The sequence below is a fragment of the Vicugna pacos genome, chromosome 5, assembly GCF_048564905.1.
Source record: "Vicugna pacos chromosome 5, VicPac4, whole genome shotgun sequence".
NCBI classification, from domain to species: domain Eukaryota; kingdom Metazoa; phylum Chordata; class Mammalia; order Artiodactyla; family Camelidae; genus Vicugna; species Vicugna pacos.
The window spans coordinates 29,707,180-29,733,266 of record NC_132991.1 but is presented as its reverse complement, the minus strand read 5'-3'; the positions used below and the strand labels follow the sequence as shown (position 1 = coordinate 29,733,266).

At 34.7% G+C, this 26,087-nt stretch overlaps 1 protein-coding gene and 1 pseudogene across 1 annotated transcript in view; both read right to left on the bottom strand.

Annotated features, from left to right (window-relative positions):
• The window catches only part of FMNL2 (formin like 2), a 366,592-nt gene that overhangs the window by 320,233 nt on the left and 20,272 nt on the right, over positions 1-26,087 (bottom strand). The window lies entirely within an intron of this gene.
• On the bottom strand, positions 25,191-25,291 carry LOC116280731 (U6 spliceosomal RNA; annotated as a pseudogene).

The following is a 26,087-nucleotide window of genomic DNA, read 5'->3' as shown; positions in this document are numbered from 1 at the left end:
CTACAGCAGCAGACAGATAACTAGAATAGCCTTAATAACATGGGGTATGAAATTGTGTGTAGTAACATGTCTGAGCTGCTACAGCCAGATGGGATTGTAATAAAGTGGCATTCACATTTTTACTTTCAGTCTGGGTTCCAAGCATGAGGTTACTCTTTCCTCCAAAAGGAGCAAAAACAAACAAACCAAAAAACCCACTCTTCCCATCAGAAGACAAAGGGTTTTCATTACAGACCAGTAAATAGAGCAATTTCTAGAAAAGCATGTGACTTGTGGGAGGTATTTGCATGGAATCTCTGACAGTTAAAACCTTAAAAAAAAAAAAGAAATATATATGTTTAAATCCAATACATAAAATGAATTTGGCACAATTGCAGATGGAAACCGAAAAAAAAAAAAACTTGTAAAAAGTAGTAAGGCTCTGACTTAACGAAAAAAATATCCTAGTATAGACCACACTGGAATAGAAGGTAAGCAGAGAACCCAGAACATTTGGTAATTAGATAGCAGTCTCTGCCTCATAAAGTAAAGAACCAAAATGACAAATAGCTGATATGAACAACAAAAAAGGAAAACACATTCTATGGCAAAATGTATATATATTTTTTCCCCTGGTGGGTGTTCAATCACTTTCTACAAAACCCAATCTTTTTATTTCCAATGTAAACAACCCTCTAGATCAAAATTTATATTTGTAGTCCTCAGCTGACTATCATTATCAAGATTCTGGTGGCCAGAGGAGGAAAAAAGGGACAAGGGACACTTTTAACAGATAGTTGTTTTAATAAGATTTATATCTGTACAGGTGTCCTAATACATTGCATAAATACCCAAGTTAAGGGCCACCTAATTTTTTTAATAGACTTTATTCTTTTAGAGCAGTTTCAGGTTCACAACAGAATTGAGCAGAAAATACAGAGTTCCCACATAGCCCTCCCCACCCACACATATTTACTCCCCCACTCTCAACATCCCTCATCAGTGTGGCATATTTGGTACAATTGATGAACCAACATGGGCACATTATTATCAACCAAAGTCCATAGTTTACATTAGGGTTCACGCTTGATGTTGTACATTCTATGGGCTTTGACAAATGCATAATGATATGTAGCCACCACTACAGTATCATTATCGAATAATTTCATTACCCTAAAAATGCCTTGTGCTCCATCTATTCATTCCTCCCTCCCACCCTCTCACCAAACCCCTGGAAACCATGATCATTTTATTGTTTCTGCAGCTTTGCCTTTTCCAGAATGTCATTTGGTTCGAATCATAAAGTTTGTAGCCTTTTCAGACTGGCTTCCTTCATTTAGTAATATCTTTTAAGTTTCTTCTATGTCTTTCATGACTTGATAGATCTGTTTTTTACTGCACATATATTCTTTACTTCACATACATGTACTGTTCATTGTTTCTAAGAATGTTTAGAGCTTTAGCTTTTTAAACTTATATAGTTATCAAAGGAATAAAGCCAACCACAAAATAAGAATTAACTCAAAAAGATACATACACCCTGCTATTAACAGCAACATTATTTATAATTGTCAAGATATGGAAGCATCCTAAGCACACATCAATCGTTGAATAGATAACGGAGATGCAGTACATATATATATATAAAAATAAAATGGAATACAACTCACTCATAAAAAAGAAGGATATTTTGCCATTTGTAGCCCTTCATTCACTTTTTTTTTCACTTCAAAACCCAGAATTTTATAACTGGCAGAGACATTTTCAGTACATCAAAAACAACAAAACACCTAGAAATAAATTTAACCAAGGAGGTTACCTATACTCTGAAAACCAAAATGACACAAAGAAATGGAAAGATTTCTTGTGCCCTTGGACTGGAAGAATCAGTACTATCAAAATGGAAGGGCGACCTAAGTTTTTAAGGGAAAAAATCCCAAGTATATTTTTCTTCTTATTTTATTCATTAGCATGTCCCCTCAGCAACTAGTTTATTAGAATTGGGACTTCATACATATTTGAGTAGACCATCATTCATTAATTCATTCATTCATTCCATACCTTCCTATGTTCAGAAATATAGAAGGTATAAGAAAGAATAGAGAACATGTTGCTCTTGAATAAGTTGGAGAGCTGAAAGTTACATAGCCTAGAGTACCTGGAGAACAATTCTAGGAAAATATAAGATGGGATAGCCTGGTATAAATAGGATGGCCATATATATTCTAGGCTGAAAAAAATTAGAACTCATGATCTAACAAATTTTTTTTTCTTAATTTGTGGATTTGTTCATACGAGGTCTCATGAAGGTGTATTGAGTTTGACGTTTCACTGACCACATGATGCAGTGACTTCCAGTTTAAAACTTCATGTCTTTGGTCTGAAAACACTCAGGCAAATTTGAGATTCTTTCATTCCATTTCCATCTCCTTGAGGGTGACCTAAAACCTCAAGATACATATCACATCTGTAATATCTTGGCATGGAGGAGGGGGATGTGCTTGTCTTTGTGGGCCTTCCTTGAGTTGTTCATTTCACATGTCTGTTCATTGGCCTCAGTGGCTAAAGGGCTCTAGTGCCCCTTTTCTCTTGGTTTCTCAGTGCAGCAAGGTCACTCTGTGTCCTCCTCCCAAGAACAAGCCTCTCCAAGTCAGTTGACAACCCCCTACTTAGGTAGTTATTCTGCCATTCATGTGGCACAGGGAGTTTTGCTGTGAGGTTTGCAAATTCCCAGGCTATATCCCAGGAAGCCATGCAATAATCCTTCTGCTCCAAGTTTCAACTCTTGTCAATTTATTCAGAGTTTCTCTCTTCAGCCAACCACCCCCACTCCACACTTCAGAATTTGGCCCAGGGCTTTAAGCCCTTTCTCAAAGACAATCCATGGCAAGCCTTAGTCATGTTCACTCAGCTGTTTTCCCATCACAAGAAGGAAAAAAAAGTACTTCCTGTTCCATCTGTGAAGAGGTTATTCTTGCCATCATAATGCCTTCTTCGCCACTCTGGTTTTTCGTATAGAATATTCTCTCTCAAACCTGCCTCCTGATCTTCAAAGTCAAGTTTTTAGAATTAGAAACAGCCCAGAAAGACAACACTTCTATCTGATTCTGTTTCACACAACTCAAAAGTGCTTTAATTTCAGACTATTACCTGTGTTCCAAGTTTTTAAAGTCTTCTTAATAGCTTAACGGCGGGAATTTCACTAATTCCTCTCTCTGTGTGTCACCCCCATCTGGAGGAGAATGAATCTAGAATGTTCTTGGTGTTGCTTGAATTATAGGGAAAGGGCAGGGGTAAATGAGAGGGTTTTTTTGTGGTTTAAATAGGTGATTTAATATCAAAATATTCTTCTATTGCAAAATCACAAAAGATTAATTCATTTAGATGGGCGACATTTATTTGAAAAGAATGACATAGTATGGAACTGTCCATACTGTTGGAATTGTCCTGGAAAATAGCAATTGCATGGTTGCCATAAGTTTCATTGTCCATATGTGAATATTGAGGGAATTCACTGTTTGTTTGGGAAAGACCACCAGGGGTCAGGGAAAGCTGTGTGGTTAGCCACTTGGTTACCACCAGCTTGTAGCTGTGCCAGTGGACAGATGGGACTTTATGCTCTCTTTAAATTCCATGAAACAATGCATTTGCATATGTTAAGTGTCATCTCACTAATACTGACTGAATCAATAGTTCTCAAATTTAGTGTCCGGAAAAATCACCCAGAGAGCTTATTTTTTGCATATTTATTTATTTACTTATTTAATTTGTTTACTGAAGTATAGGCAGTTTACTATGTTATGTTAATTTCTGGTATACAGCATAGTGATTCAGTTATACACAGAAAGCTTATTTTAGAATGTATCTTGTTTGATGGCCAACAGGCACATGAAGAGATGTTCAATATTGCTAATTATTAGAGAAATGTAAATCAAAACTACAACGAGGTATCACCTCATAGCAGTCAGAATGGCCATCATTAAAAATCCTACAAATAATAAAAGCTGGAGAAGATGTGGAGAAAAGGGAATCCTCCTACACTATTGATGGGAGTGTAAATTGGTGCAGACACTATGGAGAACAATATGGAAGTTTCTTAAAAAACTAAAAATAGAGTTACGTATGATCCAGCAATCTCACTCCTGGGCATATATCCAAAGAAAATTCTAATTTGAAAAGACACACGCACCCCAATATTCATAGCAACACTATTTACAATAGCCAAGACATGGAAACAACCTAAATGTCCATCGACATTTAGATGAATGGATAAAGAAGATGTGATGTGATACACACACACACACACACACACACAATGGGATATTATTCAGCCACAAAAAAGAATGAAATGCTAACATTTGCAGCAACATGGATGGACCTAGAGATTATCATATTAAGTGAAGTAAGTCAGACAGAGAAAGACAAATATCATATGATATCACTTATATGTGGAATCTAAAAAAAATTTATTTACAAATCAGAAATAAACTCACAGACATAGAAAACAAACTATGATTACCAAAGGGGAAAGTGGGGGAGGGGATAAATTAGGAATTCGGAATTAACAGATACACACTACTATATATAAAATAGATAACAAGAAGGACCTACTGTATAGCACATGGAACTATATTCAATTTCTTGTAATAAGCTATAATGGAAGAGAATCTGAAAACATATGTGTATATATTTTCGTATATACAAACATTATGTATATATGTATACATATAACTGAATTGCTTTGCTGTACACCTGAAACTAACATTGTAAATCAACTACACTTCAATTTTAAAAATTAAAATAAAAAAAGTATCTTCTTAAAAAATTCAGGCTCCTGAATTCTATCTCCAGAGATTTATTGAATAAGCCAGGAGTGGGATGTGTTAAGCATTTTTAATAAATACCCAAATGATCCCAGTTCAGGTGGTCCTCAAACCACACCTTAAGAAACATCATCTCAGATCAAAGAAAGAAAACACCCATTCACTCAGCTGCTTTGTTCCATATCTGGGACTCCCCTAAATCAGCATCATCAATCACCACCTACACATGAATGGCAAGGATTCCATGGCTTGCCAGAGCTCACTTAGACTACATGCTAGGGCAGGTGGGTGCCCACCCACAACTTCCCATGCAGAATCAGCATCTCAGCACCACCTGTGATTCGGGGATTTGCTCAGCATTTTGGCCATCTGGACACAAACACACACTGCAGGTAGTGATAGGACTGCCAGCTACATTGCCTTGCCAGCTACATTGCCTAGACAGCAGCAAGCTTTTGTTCAGCAATTGGCCAGTTTTTGTGCCTCAACAAAGAGTTATCTTTTTTTAAGAATCTGATTTTCCCCCCATAGGAAGATACCATCTCTTAATTGCTTCTTTAAAAATTAGTTGTTATATGTGAAATAGTCTTGTTGCTACCAAAATACTCTGAAAATTACACTGGCTTCCTTTCAGTAGAAGATAGGATAAAAAGATTATATTTGTCTTCATGAATAAGAGCAGGACAATGATGCGGTTGGTGATTTATTATTGTTAAGGTTTGTTGTTGTTGTTGCTAGCATTTTTAAAGGATCAAAATTCACTGGAACTATCTCATGAAATGCAGATGTTTCTCCTCATTTACAGCACCAATAACTCCAAAGATATTCAAAAGGCTTTTTATCCTATTCTAAAGATGCTCCATTTACAAACATTCATCCAGGTGGAACAGACAGGGAGCACTCAAGTGCCTTGTGCTGACTCAAGTTGGTCACAGTAATTGGAACCAGGAGAGCTTGCAGGTAAAATATTGGACTGGAACAAGGTAGAAGATCTTACAGAGCTTTGTGAAAACACAGTGGTGCTTGCTTCAAAGTGCCATACTGGGAGAGGAATGATTTACTACCACGAGTTACAAATAATGAGGTGAAACAAAAGGGGGAAGGTAGGGAGCCTATCTGACTTCCTAGCAGTGAGACTTATTCAATAGGGAGGTATGTTCTGCTTAGGAAAAAAAGAATCCATGTCAAATGAAGCATTAAAAACCAGCCTGGAAAGAATGAAATAATATCAGTTGCAGCAACATGGATAGACCTAGAGATTATCATACTAAGTGAAGTACGTCAGACAGAGAAAGACAAATATCACATGATATCACTTATATGTGAAATCTAAAATATGATACAAATGAACTTATTTACAAAATGGAAACAGACTCACAGACATAGAAAACAAATTTATGGTTACCAAAGGGGAAAGGTTGGGGAGGGATAAATTAGGAGTTTGGGATTAGCAGATACAAACTACCATATCTAAAATAAACAACAAGGTCCTACTGGATAGCACAGGGAACTACAGTCAATATTTTTTAATAACCTATAATGAAAAAGAATATGAAAAAGAATATACATACATATGTATAACTGAATCCCTATGCTGTACAGAAACTAACACAACATTGTAAATAAGTCAACTATACTTCAATTAAAAAAAAAAAGCCTGGAAAATGCACTAGAAATTGTAGAGTGAAGTCCTTCCCAAAGGGAAAATACATGGACTAACCCTCAGTGCTCCATCACATTTACCCCATTTCAGCATTTCAGGACATAATGTTCTAAAGAAATAATTTCTTCCCATTCACACAACAGCACAGGAAACCACTTAATCCAAAATCTTCAGAAACTAATTGTAAAATTGCTAGGGTACATAATGAAGGTGGAGGTGACAGAAACACCTAATTAATTTAGGCTCAGTAGGTAGCCCATAGTGAATCACTGGGCTTTGCCACTGTTAAACTCCACTTCACTTCCATTGGTCTTCTTCCCCAGCTTGCTGTAGCTTGGCCCATATTTCCTCTCAGCCTTGTCTCAGTCCCTAGGCTAATTCAAACATCCTGTCCTCTCACTCCTCCCCCTGCCCCCAGCCTGATGGGACTTAACATTAAGTGCATCGTTATGCTAGGGCTCTAGAGACTCAGTGACTTCTGCCGCACCTGGGGCTTCAGGGTCCACAATCTTGCATTCTTGCTCACTATTCCTTATCACCATGAGTGGACAACCATGATCATACATGCCTTTTGCCCAAGTCCCAAATGACAACAGCTACTTTTGCTGGCACTTCCTGCTATCATCATCCAGGGCCCCAGGGCCCTGAACTTATGGGCTAAGGTGCTAAGCCCTTCCTCCAGTGTCCCCAAGGGCCCTTCTTAAAAGACAATGTAACATTTCTTTTCAAGAACATCATCTTACTACAAGGTAGAGTACAATTACAAACATCTAGGTCTAACCCTACAATGTGGTTCTTAGTGATCCTTGGTTTTAGATATATTTGCCCAAGCCTTTACCCATTTAGGCCCTGTTCTGCTTTACTACCCAACAAATCTGTCTTCTTCTCCTAAGTTCACTTTATGTTTTTGCTTACCTGGCCACTGAAGAAATAGTGGTTTACCAAGTTCTTAAGGTCCCATCAAGACCTTGGGTACACTTTAACCAAGATATTTTACCCCTTCAGATCCTACCTTGTCTCCAGTCTTCTTATAAGACTCTGCTCTGTTCTAACTCTGACTCATGCATTTCTCTGATTCTCCTCTTAATTTGTTATCTCTTTTCTCACTTGGAGGCCCAGAACCCAGCTGTCTTTCACTGGCACCCAATCTCTCCTGGCTGTGTAGAGTGTGACTGCTAAAATAGCAGATATAAGTGCTGAAATTTCCAAACAAGAGTCTGAGACATAAGTGTGTCACATGTATATTGGAGAACTAGATGGGAGGAAGGTATCCTCAAAAAAAATTAATTTCAGCCTAAAAAGTCTAATCTGAGCTTAGTATAATTAAATTTATCTCAAATGTAGATGCTCAAGAAGATAAATACAAATGGCCATTTATTAGAGTAATGAAATTCAGCAGAATGCTAACATGTAGGACTGATGAGGATGAGGGGAAATGAGTGCTTTTGTGTATGATTTATGGAAATGTGAAGCAGTATGCATTTGGGGGAAAGCAATTTGGCAATATCTATTGAAATCTAAAAGGTGCATACCTTTGACTCAACAATTTTACCTTAACAAATATTCATTGAGTGTCTCATCTGTGTTAGGAAAAAGGAAAACCATATTGAGCAAAACAGACAAGTCCTGACTCTCGTTTTCACAAAGGAGACAAATTAATCACATCACCAAGCAGATTAATGTTACTAAACCACAACTGTGATGTATGTTTTGAAGGAAGGGCACATGATGCATGTGTATGGGGGAACTGATCACATCCCTGAGAGAGTGAGATCAAAGAATGAGTAGGAGTACACTCGGTAAAAGAGAGGACAGTGGGAGTTAACTAGGTAAAAAGGAGGGAAAATATTCTAGACAGAACAGCATGTAGAATAATTTCTTCAATCTGTTATTTTTTCACCACGCCACCGCTACCACCCTGATGCAACAAGCCAAGCTCATTCTGTGTTAGGATCTTTCCGTCTCTGTTCCTTTCACCTGGAATGTTCTTCCCCATAATCTCTGCATGGTTGGCTATCTTTTAATTCAAATCCCAACCTTAAGAGAGGCCTCTTTAGAGAGGCTTTCCTTGCCTACCCAGTAAGGAGGATCCAGTTAGTCGTTCTCTCTTATATCAGCTTCAATTATTCAGCATAGAAATATTGCTATCTGATAAATTGTCTTGTATGTGTGTGTGTATATATATATATATATTTTTTTTTGGTGTATCTTTTCCCACTCTAGAAGGTACCCCTCTAGAAGGTAACCTTGATGAGAAGCAGAAATCTTGCCTGTCTTTCCTAGAGTCTTGAAGTAAACAAGTGAAGATGTTTCACAGATGGAGGGGACCTGGGAGAACACTGGAGGAACTGAAAGTAGGCTAGTGTGGCTGAAAGGCAGAAAGTGAGGAGGGAAGGTCAGTCTGGCTATAGATGGAAACTTGACTAGAGTGGAGCACAAGTAGGTGATAAAATACAATTAGGAAGATATTATAATGGCAAAAGATGGTAGTAGCATGAATTAGTTGAGTAGCAGTGGCGATAAGGAGAAATGGATGGACTGAAGAAATACTTACAAGTAAAACCATGATGATGAATTATATATGGGTAGTTACTTCTATTGTGCAACTTTTTTGATGGCAGTACCATTCAATAAGATAGAAATTACTGGAGAGGACTGAGTTTGACAGCATTATGAGTTTGGTTTTAGATAAAATGAGTTTGTGGCAGTAGGATTCATGGGTCTAGGGTCATGAGGAGAGATATGTAGTAGAAAAATAAGTCAAAAGTAACTTAAAAATAATAAACATGTTGTAATATACATGGTTTTGGAATCCAGAGAGATCAAGGGTACAGATATAAATATAGGTGTCATTCCTGTAGACATGCCATTCCTGTATACATACACAAATACATGTATGTAATTAAATTCTTGGTCATTGATGAGGTTGTCTAGAGGTAAAATATAATATGTAAAGAGCAGAGTGCCTAGACTGAGCTTGAGGAGGTTGCATTGAGGAAGAGGTGGTGGTGAAGTAGACTGAGAAGGAGCAAAAACAGAGGTAGGAGAAAAAGCAGAGAACCTTCCAAGGAACAGAGATGATGGTCAAGAGTGTGCTAAGGAAAAGAAATGTTTCATTAACTCTAACACCATGGTTGTTGTGACCCTAGCAAGAACTAGTCTATGGAGAAATCTATCTTACATACATGCTATATAACCACATAAAGCTACCTGATACTCCCTGAAATAGTGTTTTCAGTAGTATGAAAGAAAAACATCTACCTAAAAACAATTTATAGGTCATTGGAAAATACCTACCTAGATTGTGATACAAAGTTATCGAAAGTCAGGAGATCTATGTATGATGACATGGGAAGATGTCCAGATGTATATGTAAGGGGAAAACCCAAGTTACAGATCAGTATGGCTAGCTTGATCCATTCTTATAAAATCTGTGTAGATAGACAGATTGATTAATATAGCTATATGAAAGGGAAAGCTGAAAAGAATTTGTAGCACCAAACTGTAAACAGTGGGCTCTTCTTGGAGGGCTAATAAACGGTGGGAGCAGAAGGGTAAGGATGGCATGAAACTCAAAGGGTGGGATAATAGATACTTTTTTGTGTATCTCAAATTTTTTTTAAAAATTGATCATGTGCTAAATCTCCCTTATACTTTGTGATATAAAAAGATATTTTATAAAAACTTAAACCAATATGAAAGCTGAATCTATAAAACTGTTTCCAGAAGGATGTCAGGCAAATGGTTAATGTCACCTAGGTCAAGAAAGTTCAACTGCCACATTCACTAACTGGAACCTCTTTTGAAGTAGAAAATAATTATTTCATGATTTTAAGTCAAATGCTAGTGGTAGCCTTTCTTAATAAATGCTTCTTTATTTAATGTGGATTCACATATTTTGTACAAACTTATCAGAGATCTATGCTCAGGAAGCACTTCCTTGGATTAAATAGTTTTGTTCAGTTTACTTTTAAAATTAATGAATAGATTCTATTTTAAAGGAAGTAATGATGAAGAATAGTCCAAGATTCATGGTCTTATTCATTTTCCTTTTCTTTATCATATGTATGGTGTGTGTATCTCTGTGTGTTTTGGGGGGATGAGTACACATACAAATGTACATTATATATCTATTTACATTGTGTATATACAGTTGACCCTTGAACAACATGAGTTAGAACTGCACAAGTCTACTTACACGTGAATTTTTTTCAATAAATGCATACTACAGTACTATAAAAATAATGTTTATTCTTCCCTATTGGGGGCTACAGTATGCAGATATCATATGCAAACTGAGACTGTTTTTAAAAAATCTTTACATACATATATCTACATAGCTGTATATGGAACTATAATTGATTCGTTCATACATTATTCCCAAACAGAATTCTCAATATTTACTTATTCATATAAAAATGGAATCATCTCATCCATTTTAATTTTTTAGTCACTAAAATTCATACCGTTTTCCAAATACATCAAATACATATTACAACATTTAGGCAGATATGACATACAAGATATTTTAAGGGGTTTCTTTAAACATTTAAACACCTTAATTTTGATAAAAAGGAATAAGTCACTAATGGTATATTGTTATTTACTGTTTTAATTAATATAATTCAAAAATCAGGGTGAATGAATTAAAGAACATTCTTAAAGTGCTAGAAAGGCATTCTAAATACATAAAAAATATTTTCCATAAGCTACGTTTATTATCATAAATGGATCATTTACAAAATGTTTTAACAGCCTTGACTAAAGTCTGATAAATTTACATACTTCGTAATTTAAGAGTAACTTACTAACTTGAGTTACACTCTGTAGTTAAAGCAGCTACCACATGAAACAAAAAGGAAGTAAGAAAGGACCTCAATGATAGAGAAGTTAAAAAAATTTCTTTTTCTCATTCCTGTGTAATTCTTAAGACTTCATCCTTTATCATATGATGTTTATACTTTGAATATAAATATAATTTATAATGTATGAAGCACCATAGAAGCACACACAAAGAGTAACAGGTTTTTTAGAAAGACACAAAAGAAAATATTGATTTCTGATAACACGTAATACCTAAGAATCATTTTGAATACATAAATATAACTGTTTTGTTAGATATCCTTACACTGTAGTCCTTGCAAGTCAAACTACTATTTCAAGCATAAAATCTCAAACATTTGTGAAATTCTGAAATGTTTAGAAACAACACTAAAACCTAATTTTAGACATAAGCCTTGCATATGTCTGTGAGTTGCTGAGTTGAAATACTAAAGAAATTTCTCATCCATAGTCTTGCCTTTAGGCAGTATCAAGCTAATCATCCCAACGCTATTTTATTTTTAAATGTCTCAGTCATGATGATTTTACAGCCTCCCCTGTAATCCACTCCTATACTTAAAGGGTTTTTGTTTTTTTTTCTCAGAAAGCCTTTCTCTATGGTAAATTAGGAGGAAACAGTAAAAGAGGACTAAAAGAACTTTAAAATATTAATTCCTCTATTTTTAAAATTTATTTATTATTGTATTATTTAATTATTTTATTTTGGTAGGGGGGAGGTAATTCGATTTGTTTACTTTTAGAGGAGGTACTGGGAATTGAACCTACCATCTTGTGCATATGCTAAGCATGAACACTATCACTTGAGTTATACCCTCCCCTCTTTAATTCCTCTTAAAAAAAAATGTCTTAGGGAATTTCACTGTCCTAAGTCAATTAAGAGAGAGCCAACTTGAATAGGCAGATCAAAGTCTCACAGGATTGCACCTCCAGGACAGCCCTTTCCTCTGTGAATGCAAACTTGGTCTCACAGGTGCCCGAGAACCAGGCAGTCATCCCAAAGAGCTTTTCTAGCCAGAATCCCAAATTTGCAGTGTCTTCCTTGGCTGGGCTCAAGTACCTGCCCTCTCAGGCTTTTCCTGCCTCTTTTGGTCTGCCCTCTCTTCACTGTGAACCCAGAAATCTCATTATCATAAAAAAGAAAGAAAGAAAAGAAAACACCCTGCAAGTGTAAAGCATTACAGAATTTTAATGTCTTGTTTGTACTATCCCCAGGTATAGCCCCTACCTTTCACCTTTCCATCCTATGGCAACTACCTGATATACATTCACAAACTGGACTACTTCTAGAGAGCCTTAGTTCTATCTCAATAGGATGGACAAACCCTAGCAAAGTCAATTACCATTTATTATCATATTGATATATTCCACTCTTATATTTGCAATAAAAAAAAACCACTTTCTTGAGATAAGATCTTATAATAAAAGCACTTGGTAAGCCAAAGTGGAAGATGATTTTTGTTCAGAAAGGTGGGTCTCATTAGTATTTTACTCATGGCAATGAGAAACTAAGGAAAGAAAGCCTTATCTTTGTAAAAAGCATTAATCTGTCCATGGAAAATTCTAATATGTTGTGTATACTGAGAGCAGCTTGTTAAACTTGGAGTGCATTTTATTCCTTTTCAAATTATGTTTTATTGTTAATTCCTGTTACTTTCATTTGTACATTAAAGAAAGTTGGTTATATCACTCTCAGTGCTAATAAAACTGATGGTGAAAAACAAAGAAAACAGATGGTCCTCCAAAGACCCATCAGACCTCTCTGTCTACAGCCCAGCCTTATTTCCTGGATCCTACATGTTTTATTGTTTGATGTAACTGACAATTTATATCCTGGACACAATAGAAATGTCAGGTTGATTGTTACTGGAGAGGCATTCTCTTACACTCATGTTACTTGTTCATTATAACTCTGGATAGTCAGATGACAGACTTCTGAACTGCAGATCAGTGGAATATCTGAGTTCCAGCCCCAAATTTACAATTAAGAAAAAAAATCCCAGGGCAAACCACCAGATATTTCTTAATCAGATTCTAATTCAGTAGGTCTAGGGTGGGGCCTGTGATTCTGCATTTATAACCAACTCATTCGATGATGATGTTAGTTCTCAAACCACACTTAGAGCAGTAAGGCCTTAAGGTACCTAATTCAGGTGTGTAGATAAAAGTAGTTCTACTTATTACACAGTACAACTGCATGAGTGAAATAATAGGTAGGAAAGTGTTTGGAAAGTGAAGAACCAAGTAAATGGGAAGTTTTATTACTTAAGATATTAGCACCTTACTTTTATAACACACCCAATTTGAAAATCTAACTGCAAAATGGATCAATAATCAAGAAATAATTTACTTTTCTTAATGATTCTTTGCATTAGAAGCAATGTCAAGATGGTATTTTCTGAGTTATTGAATCCACTAATGTATTTAAGGTGATTCAACATTTTAAAATTACATTTAATTCATGGCTTCTCATGAGCACAAATATTTCATAAAGCTGTATGCCAATAACTTACCATAAACTTAAGTGATATCTCCAGTCAGATTCTATTCAATACCTAGATGATCATACAATTTTCTGTCCATTTGATCTAAGGTCTTAATAGAACCCAATTCAAAGAACTAATTTGACTGTGTTTTCCCGACTGTTCATTCCCAAGGGGATGAATAGCAGCTGCAGCATTTGGTGTATGTAAAGAGAGCATGCATTTATTATTGGACTCAAAGAATTAACACTGGCCAAAGCAGTTAATGTACCACACTAGGAATAAATAATAACTTCTATTTTAGAAAAATAGAAAGATTTTAGTGACTGGCCAAGGCAATATCTGTGTTAGTTTGCAAAATTTCTTTATATTGTTTTTAAGCCTATACTGAATTCAAGCCAGACTTACGGTGAGATATTAAAAACAGACAGCTCAAAATTGGTGACTCATATAAAGCCAAAATCCAGGGTGATAAAGAAAATAAGAAAGAGAGCACTGGATGTGTGTTTGTGTTAATGTGAGGAATGGTTTTTGCCAACCACTGCAGTTCTTACAAATTTACATTGAACCAATAAATCAGTAGAAACAGTACATGGGTCACTAAGACTGGTAAGCAGAGGAACTGGAATAAAACCACAGACGTCTTAGATATCAAGGACCAGGAGTTGGCATGAAGTATTTATTAAGCTATGTTTAAAAATGGAAACATTTTGAGTGATTTTGCAATTTGGCCTCTGAACAGCAAAACAAAAATAAAAGTAAAAAATAAACCCAGTCTCATTAAATTACTGTGTAAGAAAAAAAAAAGGATTCTCACAAGTTATAATTCAAAGAAGAAAAATGTATTCAGTACATCTTTGCTGCTCCTACTGATCTGAATAGCAATAATCTGGCTTTCATCTCCTCCTTCTCCCAGTAAGTAACTGATCAGTTGGATACATTTTGTAAAACATGGTCTTTTCTTTTTCTGATGTTAACAGCTCCTTGTTTATATGGCTGTATGTGGCATTGATTATAAAGACATTTGTTGGATTCTAGTTTTATACTTACACAGTTATAGGAACACAGCAAAGATTAGGAGATAGTCTATATATTTTCTCAATTTATTGAGTAGTAAAGCCAGGAACAAAGAAATGAGAGAAGTCAGAGATTAGATGACAATGTAGCGACTTTGACTGAATTCAGTTCAGGAAGACAGTTAACTGATTCCAAAAGTATTTAAGAGTCCTGGCCATAAACTATGTATTTGAGCCATATTTACTAGATATTAAAAACTGTCTGATGTGCAAGCATGTTCAGTGAATAGCAGCACTATTCACAATAGCCAAAAGGCAGAAACAGCCCAAATATCCATCAATAGCTGAATGAATAAACAAATTGTGGTATATACATACAGTGGAATATTATTCTGTCAGAAAAAGTAGTGATATAATGATACATGCTACAATGTGGATAAACCTCAAAAGTATCATGATAAGTGAAAGAAGCTAGACAAAAAAAGTCACCTATTATATGATTCCATTGATATGAAATGTCCAAAATAGGTAAATCCATAGACACAGAAAGCAGATTAGTGGTTAATAGGTGTAGGGAGAGGAGACAATTCGGACTTATGGCTTAACAAGTATGGGGTTTCTTTCTGGAGTGTTGAAAATATTTTGTAACTAAGAGGCAGTGGTTGTACAACATTGTGAATACACTAAGTACTCTAAATTGTTCACTGTAAAGTGGTTAATTTTATGTTATGTGACTTTCACCTCTATAAAAACTGTTTGAGAATGAACAAAAGTTAAATGTAATTAACACTCAATGCCTAGTCAGCAGAAAGCCTGGCCAATAGTAGGTGTTCCATAAACATTCACTGAGCAATGAATGAATAGAAAGATTGTAATTCTCTTGCTACATGGTCTGTTTTCAGAATGACATCTTTCAGATTTTTAGATTTTTCCTCCCTTCTAGAAATAGTGGAACCAGAAAATCGCATTAAAATCATAGAATTTAGAAGGAGAAATATTAGATGATAGATAGTCTAACCTGGTTACTTTTTGGGGTCTATAGATGTGACTGGCTTTAATTAGGTAGCACACCAGTTAGTCTCATGACCAGTATCTGAGGCTCCAAACTTCTAGTTCTCACTTTGCTACTCCTCACTGCTTTAGCCATGACCCAAGATCCCTGAGAAGGGTGGAGCCTGGTGGAGGAGGACAGAGTTGGCCAGACAACAGCTGTGATGAAGTTAGTTTACTCTGTGGATCAGGACTCAGGCCATATTTGGGTGTGGAGGGAACACAGCTGTACTAAGAAGAGGAAAAACAAAGTGGGTGGTAAATAAATTATCAAAACTATAAAATGCAAATATCCCAATGGTGGATGCAATTCTATTCCCAGGAAGCAAATACCTAGAATTGTATTTCTTTTTCATAACAGAGGTTAATATTGCTTGAAAGGAGAAAGATGGAGGTAGGTCCCACTCAAAAACCAAGGAAAATAAATACACTATACCTTATAACAGATTTATAAAATTATTTGAAATTTGATAGAATTTAAGATAAAGGTCTATTTCAGGGAAATCTGGCTAAGATTAGTATTTATACTCTCATATTTTGTAATAATGCAATTTGCTTGATGGTGAGTTCTTTTTTGATTCCTTATCCTTAAAGAATTTTTTGAAAGTCAGTGTAAGAAGGCTTTTCCTATAAGATAGTTCAGTAACAAGAGGTGAAGTTATCATTAAAAGGAATATTAGGGGGGAGGGTATAGCTCAAGTGGTAGAGCACATGCCTGGCATGCCTGAGGTACTGGATTCAGTCCCTAGTACCTCCACTGAAAGATCAAATAAATAAATAAACCTAATTACCTACACCCTGCAAAAAAGAAAGAAAGAAAGAAGATCAACTAAAAACTATTTTAGCTACTAAACTAATTCAGCTAAAGAGTGGAACAAAACATCAATAAACAAAAGGAATACTAGAAATTTTCTTTTTTTTAAAAAGATGCTTAAAAAAAGGTGAACCGAGCTTGTAAATTGTGTTAAGATGTGTGTGTGTGTGTATGTGTGTATGTGTGTGTGTGCGCGCGTGTGTCTGTTTGATAAAGTTCACTGCGGATGGAAATGTGCCCAGGACTGTAATATTAACAACTGGCTCACAGCCAAGTGCCTTTGGTTTTAGAGAAGGCGAGCACGAACCAGAGAATGCTCTCAGTACTGGTGGGAGGTTATTTGAAGTTGAGGCAGTCAGCATACTTGATGCCCAGGAGCAGAAAGAAACAATGGTTCTCTGATCATTAGGATAGTAATCCCAGCAGGGAAACCCATCAGCTTTGTTTCTCTCAGACAGAAGTGTCTCCGGGCTATGGCTTAATCTTGTGAGGACTCTTAACTTGGAAAAATCATGATATCTTTCGTAGTTTGCTGCAAGCCAACTCTGGCTTACTCTGCAAACTCCTTCCATAACAGACATTACAGAAGGTGAAATTCTATGACTTGATCCTTGTTCAAAGCATCTTGTAAATCACAGCAGCAATAACACTGCATAATCACTAAGATGAATGCACAATTTCTTGTCAGTATACTTATGTATGTTTAATTCTCTTAATTCTCTGTCTTTATTCTTTCCTCTTTTGATATCTTTATTTCTCTTTTTTAATATAAAGTCCATTGATTCCATTTTCTGTTCCCCAAGCCCTCTTTTCCTCTCTATTCTCATTATTAGAATACTTTTCCAGGCCCAATCCCTTAACTGTACATATGGTATTTCTTATCCTGCCATTTTCTGACCTTAAATATCAAGATCAAAGTTAAAGTCTCATTTTCAGGATTTTTTTTTCATGTCATAAATACTCACTGAGCACAAATCCAACCTTTTCCTAGGTCTAATGCCTATGCTTGTTTTTTCTTTATTTGCATCATTTATAGTCCTGTTTCTATCACTTTCTTTATTGATCTGACCCTCCAACATCCTCTCTCTTTATTGAGAAAAATTCAGTTTTTACTGTTAAAGATTCTTTTCAGTGCTGTAAAACTCACATTTTAATGATTTACATTTACTCAATTTAGTGATATATGAATTGATCGATTTTTAACATTTAGTTTACCTCCTATTTCTGCAAATTCAGTTCTTTCCCAGAGCCAGACCTTCTCATTGCTCAGGAAGCAGTCACCTAAGACTTTCGGCCTTGATCTCTCTTAGCAGCTATTCATGTCTAGATTTTGCTCTAGAATTTCCTCGGTATTTCAGCTGAGCCTGAAATCTCTAGTGGGATAAGCTAAGTTCTCTTTTGCAGATGCTTGTCAGACTTACAATAAACAAGAAAATCTTGGGTAGAAAGATGCCATGACAGCAGAAACAAATGTTAGTGGGGAATACTGGAAAAGCAGCCTCTTATAGGCAACAAGTTCAGGAAACAATGAACAATAAGATAGCAAACACCACAGACTCACTGTGCTTACAGAGGCTGCTGGGTTCTGCACATGCTCTTGTGTTTAGCCTAGATTTGTATTGAGGCCATCAATTGCTCAGAAAAACTCCCGAATTTTTTAAAATTGAATACTTTAGATGTGAGTATTCCAATGAAGGATAACCAAAACACTCTGGATTTGCAGAAAATCTTTTCTACCAAGAGATCAAAATACTCTATTACACATCACAGACAAGGACAGGTTACTAAGAGGAAAACTGAGAAGCTAGAGAAGTACATAGAGTTGACAAAGCAAGTCAGTGGTCAAGATGGAACTAAAAGTTAGGTCTTTACTTATTTCAGAGATTTGACAATTATCTGGTGAATATGTAAAGTGTAGGCAACCAGTAAAATGTCCCCTTTCTCCCAGATCATCCTGACCAGTGATTGGGACCTTAAACTAAACATATGAAATTAGTTGGCTAGACAGAGATTCAGAACAAATACACTCAACCAAGCTACTGTTTAATCTCTACAATATGGAAAAAAGAACCTAACATATTTCACAAATATTTTGCTATTAAGATTGTATTAAAGATTTCATAAAAGCATAATACATTTAAAAGATATAAAAGTTTATAAAGCATAATAGTCTATTGATACTTAAAAAATAAATATATCAGAGTGCTTGTCATATCATTTTATGCAGAGTGTTATAGTTTGTTGAAGCCAACAGAATCCTATGTCTTTTTTTAAATAATCTATACTATGATCTATAACTTTATTAAATCAACATTACAAACCAATACCAAAGCCAAAACATAAAGTTCCCATTTCAGTTAGATATACTAACTCAAGAATCTCTGAAGACCTTCAAAATTTTCCCATGTTCTAAAGCAAGGGTTGGCACACTTCTGAAAAGTACCAGATAGTAAATATTTTAGGCTCTACAGGCCTTACAATCTTTGTTGCAAACACTCAAAGCAACCATAAATAATATGCAAACAGATGAGTACAGCTGTGTTCTAATAAAGCTTTATTTATGGATACTGATATTTGAATTTCGCATGATTTCCACATGCCGTAAAATACTGGTCTTTGATTTCTTTCTCCAACTATTTAAAAATGCAGAAACCATTCTTAGCTGCAGGATATATAAAAAACAGACAGCAGGCCAGTTTTGGCCCATGCGCCATAGTTTGCCAATATGTGCTCCAAAATATGTGTTTTTAATAATTATTTAACTTTTAGGCTAAATATTCTCTCAATGACAGTGCCAGCAAAAGTATAATAAAAATGACGTTACATGAAATTACTCTAAGAGGCTAGTAGCAGGAAAGAACTGAAATTTAAGATAATAATAACATTTACAGAGAAGAAAATGGGACATTTATGTCACTATGTAAATGTATAACATAAGATAATCTTTACTTAATTAACATAAATAGCAGACTGAGCAAATTACTAATTCAGTGTAAATGAGCTGGCTGTAAAACTGATTACTTGACATTCAGTTATTTTGCATACGCTTAATTTCATTTTATTTTTGGTTAAGACTAAAATGCATGAAATTTAACATTTTAAAACAATCCTTTGGGAAAAAATTGGAATCTTAAAAATTATAATGAAAAGGTAAAATGGCCATAAATGAAAGATAAAACCCTAAACAAGTTCCAGTTATTTAAATATTAATTATCTAAAATGAGCCATGTCTTCTGAAGTATATATTTCATTAAATTTATCTTGCTTAGTCAAATTTCTAATTAATAGATGAACACAATCACTATCCTTGACCCATGATTCACTGGGAAATTATTTACTATTTTATTAGACTTTTGGAGGTTACCATAATTATTGCATTTGTGATTTATCAAAATCTGATGTTTACTGTTACTTTTATCTTTTCCAGAATGCTAGAATCTTAGAACACTTTTTAACAACATTTATCAACATTTTATCTCTTCTAATATACTATTGTTGTGTATCTTTCTCCATATTATAAAGACCAAAGTCTTTATTATTACTGTTTATGCAGTAAATACTCATTTAGATTTACTCAAATGATTAAATCTCCTTGCTTTCACTGCTATCTACATCTCCAATTGGGATCATTTTTTTCCTACCCAAAGAATACCCTATAGTCTTCCCTTTAGTGTAGATGTCCTTGTGATGAATTCTCTCCATTTGTTTGTTTAAAAATGTCTTTATTTCCCCTTCATTATTAAAGAATGCATTCACTGAATATGAAATTTTAATTGATTGCTATTTTCTTTCAGTGCCTTGAAGTTATTATACCATTGTCTTCTGCCTTCCATTGTTTCTGTTTAGAAGTTAACTGTTGGCTCTTAGTCTAGTTTTTGCTCCTTTGAGAGCAATCAATCTTCTTTTCCTCTCGCTGCTTCCTCCACCCTTGAGTGATTTTTTATTTTTTTCTCTCTTTTTTTTCCTTTTTATAAAGTTTTCTATGATGGACCTGATGAGCATTTCTTTTGGTTTATTCTGCTTACAGTTTGTAGGAATTTTTGCATTTTTAACTTATCTTTCATCAGTTTTTGGATAATTCTCAGCTATTACCTCTTCCAATGTATCTCTTCTTGGGATTCAATTATATACATAGGGTTTTTTTCACACTTCAAACTTTATGATTCTTACCCTTTCCCCCACAATTTTCATCCTTTTAACTCTGTGCTTTATTCTCAATATTCTCTTTTCTTCAAATGTGTCTATTCTGAGTTTTAATTCCAACTATTCGTTTTTCATTTCTATTTGGTAACATTTCAAGTATTTTTTATTCTGTATCTCCAAAAATTTTGGTATTGTCTTTTACTTTCTTGAGCATGGTAAACATATTTATTTTAAAGTCTATTTCTGATAACTCTACTGGACCCTATGGGATGTTTCTGTTCTCTGTTGTTTCTGCTGGTTTTCAATTATGTTTTCAAGTTTCCTTGGGTACCTAGTTATTTTTTATTGTGTACTAGACATTGTACTTGACAATGTTATAGAGGGGTGGTGACTGAGATGGCAGAATAGGAGAATGTTGAGCTCACCTGTCCCTATGAACACATCAAAAATACATCTATGTGAAGCAATTGTCACTGAAAACAAACTGGAGACTTGTATAAAGACTGAAACAACCAAGGCTGTAGGAAAGATCCACAGAGCTGGGTAGGAAGGAAAGAGAAGGAATCAGGCTGGGACCTATGCCCCTGGAAGGAGACACAAAGAGGAGGAAGATTACACAGGTTCAAAGATCCTCTCTGGGGAATGAGCAGTTTGAACTACATATTGGGCACCTCAGCCCTAGGATGTTACACTAGGAAGATGAGTCCCCTTAACTGGTTTGAAAACCAGTAGGTTTAACAGGAGAGCTATAAGATACTCAGGCTCTCCTCATGAAGAGTCCACACACACATGCTTACTCCCAGCAGCAAGGTGAATGAAGCAGATTGAAACAGCCTGGGACTTGTGCAGTTTCCCCATGACTGTCCCAACAAATGTCCTAGGCTCTACAACACCCCTTCCAGCACCTCTAATTCCAGAGCAGCTCCACAATAGGAAGAAGGTTGCTGTTGCCCAGAAGAGTGCACAGTTGGCAGGGACAGAGTTTGCTCAGACTGTGAACAATGGCATTTGAACCAGGAAGGGTGGCCATTACTGGTGTTTAAACAGGCGACAATGTTTGCAGATGACATGATACTATAGATAGGAAGCCCCAAAGCCTCCAACAAAAACTATTAAAATAAGTGAATTTAGTAAAGTTGCAGGATATAAAATTAATATACAGAAATCTGTTGCTTTTCTATACATTAATGACAAACTGTTAGACAGAGAAAGCAAGAAAATAATTCTGTTTTAAATTGTATCAAAAAGAATAACTAGGAATAAATTTAACCAAGGAGGTGAATTATGTATACTCTGAAAATGATAAGACATTGATAAAGGAAACTGAAGATGATACACAGAAATGGAAAGATATCCCCTATTTATAAATTGGAATAATTAATATCGTTAAAATGTCCAAAGGAACCAAAGCAATCTCTATCAAAATACCCATGACATTTTTCACAGGACTAGCACAAATAATCCTAAAATTTATATGGAACCACAAAAGACCCTGAACAGCCAAACCAATCTTGAGAAGAAAGAACAAAGCTGAAGGTATCATGCGTCCTGACTCCAGACCATACTATAAAGCCACAGTAATCAAAACACTATGGTATTGCAGAAAAAACAAACAAGTAGACCAATGGAACAGAGTAGAGAGCCCAGAAATAAATCCATGCATCTATGGTCAGTTAGTCTATGACAAAGGAGACAAGACTATACAATTAGGGAAATACAGTCTCTTCAATAGGTGGTGCTAGGAAAACTGGACAGCTACCTGTAAAAGATTGAAATTAGAACATCTCCTCACACCATATACAAAAATAAACTCTAAATGGATTAAAGACCTAAATGTAAGACTGGATAGTATAAAACTCTTAGAAGAAAACATAGGCAGGACACTCTTTGACATAAACTGCAGGAATATTTTTTTGATCTATCTCCTGAGGCAAGGGAAACAAAAGCAAAAATAAACAAATGGGATCTAATTAAACTTAAAGGCTTTTGCACAGCAGAGGAAACCTACAAAATAAAAAGACAGTGAATGAAAGAAAATATTTGCAAATGATATGACTGATAAGGAGTTAATATCCAAAATATATAAACAGTTCACACAACCCAACACCAAAAAAAAAAAAACCTGATTCAAAAATACGCAAAAGATCTGAATAGACATTTTCCAAAGAAGACATACTAATAGCCAACAGGTAGATGAAAAGATGCTTTCTAATCATCACAGAAATGCAAATCAAAACCACAACGAGGTATCACTCCACACTTGTCAGAATGGCTATCATCAAAAAGACCACAAATAACAAATGTTGGAAGGATCTGGAGAAAAGGGAAACCTACTACACTGTTGATGGGAATGTAAATATGTGCAGGCACTAGGGAAAACAGCACAGAGATTCCTCAAAAAATTAAAAATAAAACTACCATATGACCCAGCAATTCTATTCCTGGGTATATATATATATGAAGAAAATGAAAACACAAATTTGAAAAGACATATTCACTCCAATGCTCACAGCAGCAATATTTACAATAGCCAAGATATATGAAAGCAAACTAAGGGTCCATCAACAAACAAGTGGATAAAAAGAGTGGTATATATGTGTGTGTGTGTGTGTGTGTGTGTGTGTATGTATTATATATATATAAATATAAATATAAATATAAATATAAATATATATATATATATATATATATATATATATATAAATAAAATGGAATATTACTCAGGTCCCCTCAAAAGGAATTTTGCCATTTGCAACAACATAGATAAACCTGGAGGGCATTATGTCTAGTGAAATAAGTCAGTCAGAGGAAGACAAATACTCTGTGTCATCATTTACACGTGGAATCTAAAGTATAATAGAATGAATATAACAAAACAGAAGCAGATTCACAAAGAGAATGGACTAGTGGTTGCCAATGGGGAGACGGAAGAGGGGAGGGGCAAGATAGGGGCAGTGTTGATTAAGAGATACAAATTACTAAGTATAAAATAAATAAGCTACAAGGATTTTACAGCACAGGAAATACAGCCAATATTTCATTATAACTTTAAATGAAGTATAATTTATAAAAATACCGAATCACTATTATACACTGAAACTAACATAATATTGTAAATCAACTATATCTCTATTAAAAAAGAAAATTCTTGTTGAAATAATTTGATGCCTACAATACTATTATCATATTGTATGGTGAATTTATTTTCATATTGGCAAATTGTATTTTAAAAAATCCAGCTATATGCTATATATTAGAGATACAACTGAAATATAAAGACACAGAAATTTTGAAAGTAAAAAGACAGAAAAAAAAATGCCCAAGAAATACAGCCCAAAGAAAACTGGTGCCACAACATTAAGACCAGGCAAAATGAACTATAAGATAAAAAATTATTAGGCATCATATGATCACTACATCTTGATGAAAGGAACAACCCATTAAAAAGGTATAAAAATTATTAACCTGTGTGTATCTAATTATATTATTACAAAAAAGCAAAAATGGAGAAAATTACAAGGAGAGAAAGATAAATACATTAAAATAGAAGAGATATTAACATATTTCTCTTCATATTTGAGATATTATACAGACAAGAAGTTAGTAAAATATAAAGATATGAAAGCACAATTAATAGTCTTTCTCTACTGGATGTATATAGACCATTATATCCATCAAACACATAATATACAGTCTTTTCAAGTATATATATGTTTAAAGATTGATCATTAACCTGCAAACTAAACTAAATAACAGATACCAAAGAATATTTATCATGGCAACCATATTCTCTGATAACAATGAAAATATATTAGATGATAATAAACAAGAGGATAAATTTTTAAAGTGAAAGTTCCTTGTATTCCAAACATTCCCCCTTCCCACCACCTTAAATAACCAAGATGAAGAGAGAATTACTGTAACAGTTTAGGCCACATCCTCTCAGATCATTTTTTTTCTAATAACATAGTAACATCTATCATATTTTCAAAAAAATTTTCAAATGTTTTATAAAATCATTCCCTCTATATTTTTTAATGGAAATATAGTTGAGGTATAATATTTTGTTAGTTTCAAGTGTACTATGTAATGATTTGATATTTACAAACATTTTGAAATGATCACCACAGTAAGTCTAGTAATTATCTGTACTCATAGAAAGTTATTACAATATTATTGATCATATTTCTTATGCTGTATATTACATTCCTATGACTTATTATAAAATTGGAGATATGTATCTTAATTCCTACACGTATTTTTCTCACCCCCCCACCCCCCTCCCTTCTGACAACCACCCATTTGTTCTGTGTATCAATGAGATTGTTTTCATTTAATTTTTTTTTAGTTTTATGAAGTTTTATTATTATTATTATTATTTTAAATATGGAATGCTTCACGAGTTTGCATGTCATCCTTGTGCAGGGGCCATGCTAATCTTATCGTTCCAATTTTAGTATATGTGCTGCCAAAGCGAGCACTGTTTTCATTTAATTTTTAATTTTTTATCTTCTTTATCCATTCATCTGTCTCTGGACACTTACATTGCCTCCGTATCAAGGCTATTGTAAATAATGCTGCAATAAAGACTAGAGTGTATGTATCTTTGCCAATTAGTGTTTTTGTTTTCTTTTGCTAAATACCCAGAAGTGAAATGGCTGGGTTATATGGCAGTTCTATTTTTAACTTTTTGAGGAACTCCATACTGTTTTCCATAGAAGTTGCGCTAGTTTACAACCCCATTGACAGTGCACAAGTTTTTCCTTTTTCCACATCCTCAACAAAACTTGTCATTTGTTGTCTTTTGACAGATATGAGGTGACATATCATTTTAGTTTTGATTTGCATTTTCCTGATGATTAGTGATGTTGAGCATCTTTTCGGGTGTCTGTCGGTCATCTGTATATATTCTTTGGAAAAATGTCTGTCATGTCCTCTGCCCACTGTTTAAGTTGGTTATTTTTTAAAAATTTGAGTTATATGTGTTCTTTCTATATTTTAGATACTAACCCCTTGTCAGATATATCATTTGCAAATATCTTCTCCCTCAAGTAAGCTGCTTTTCCATTTTGTTGATAATTTCCTTCACCGTGCAAAAATGTTTTAGTTTGACAAAGTCCCATTTGTTTATTTTTGCTTTTGTTTCCCTTCTCTGAGGAGACATATCCAAAAATATATTGCTACAATTGATGTTAGAGTATACTGTCTGTATTTTCTACTAGGAGTTTTATGATTTCAGATCTTACATTTAAGTTTTTAATCCATTTTGAGTTTATT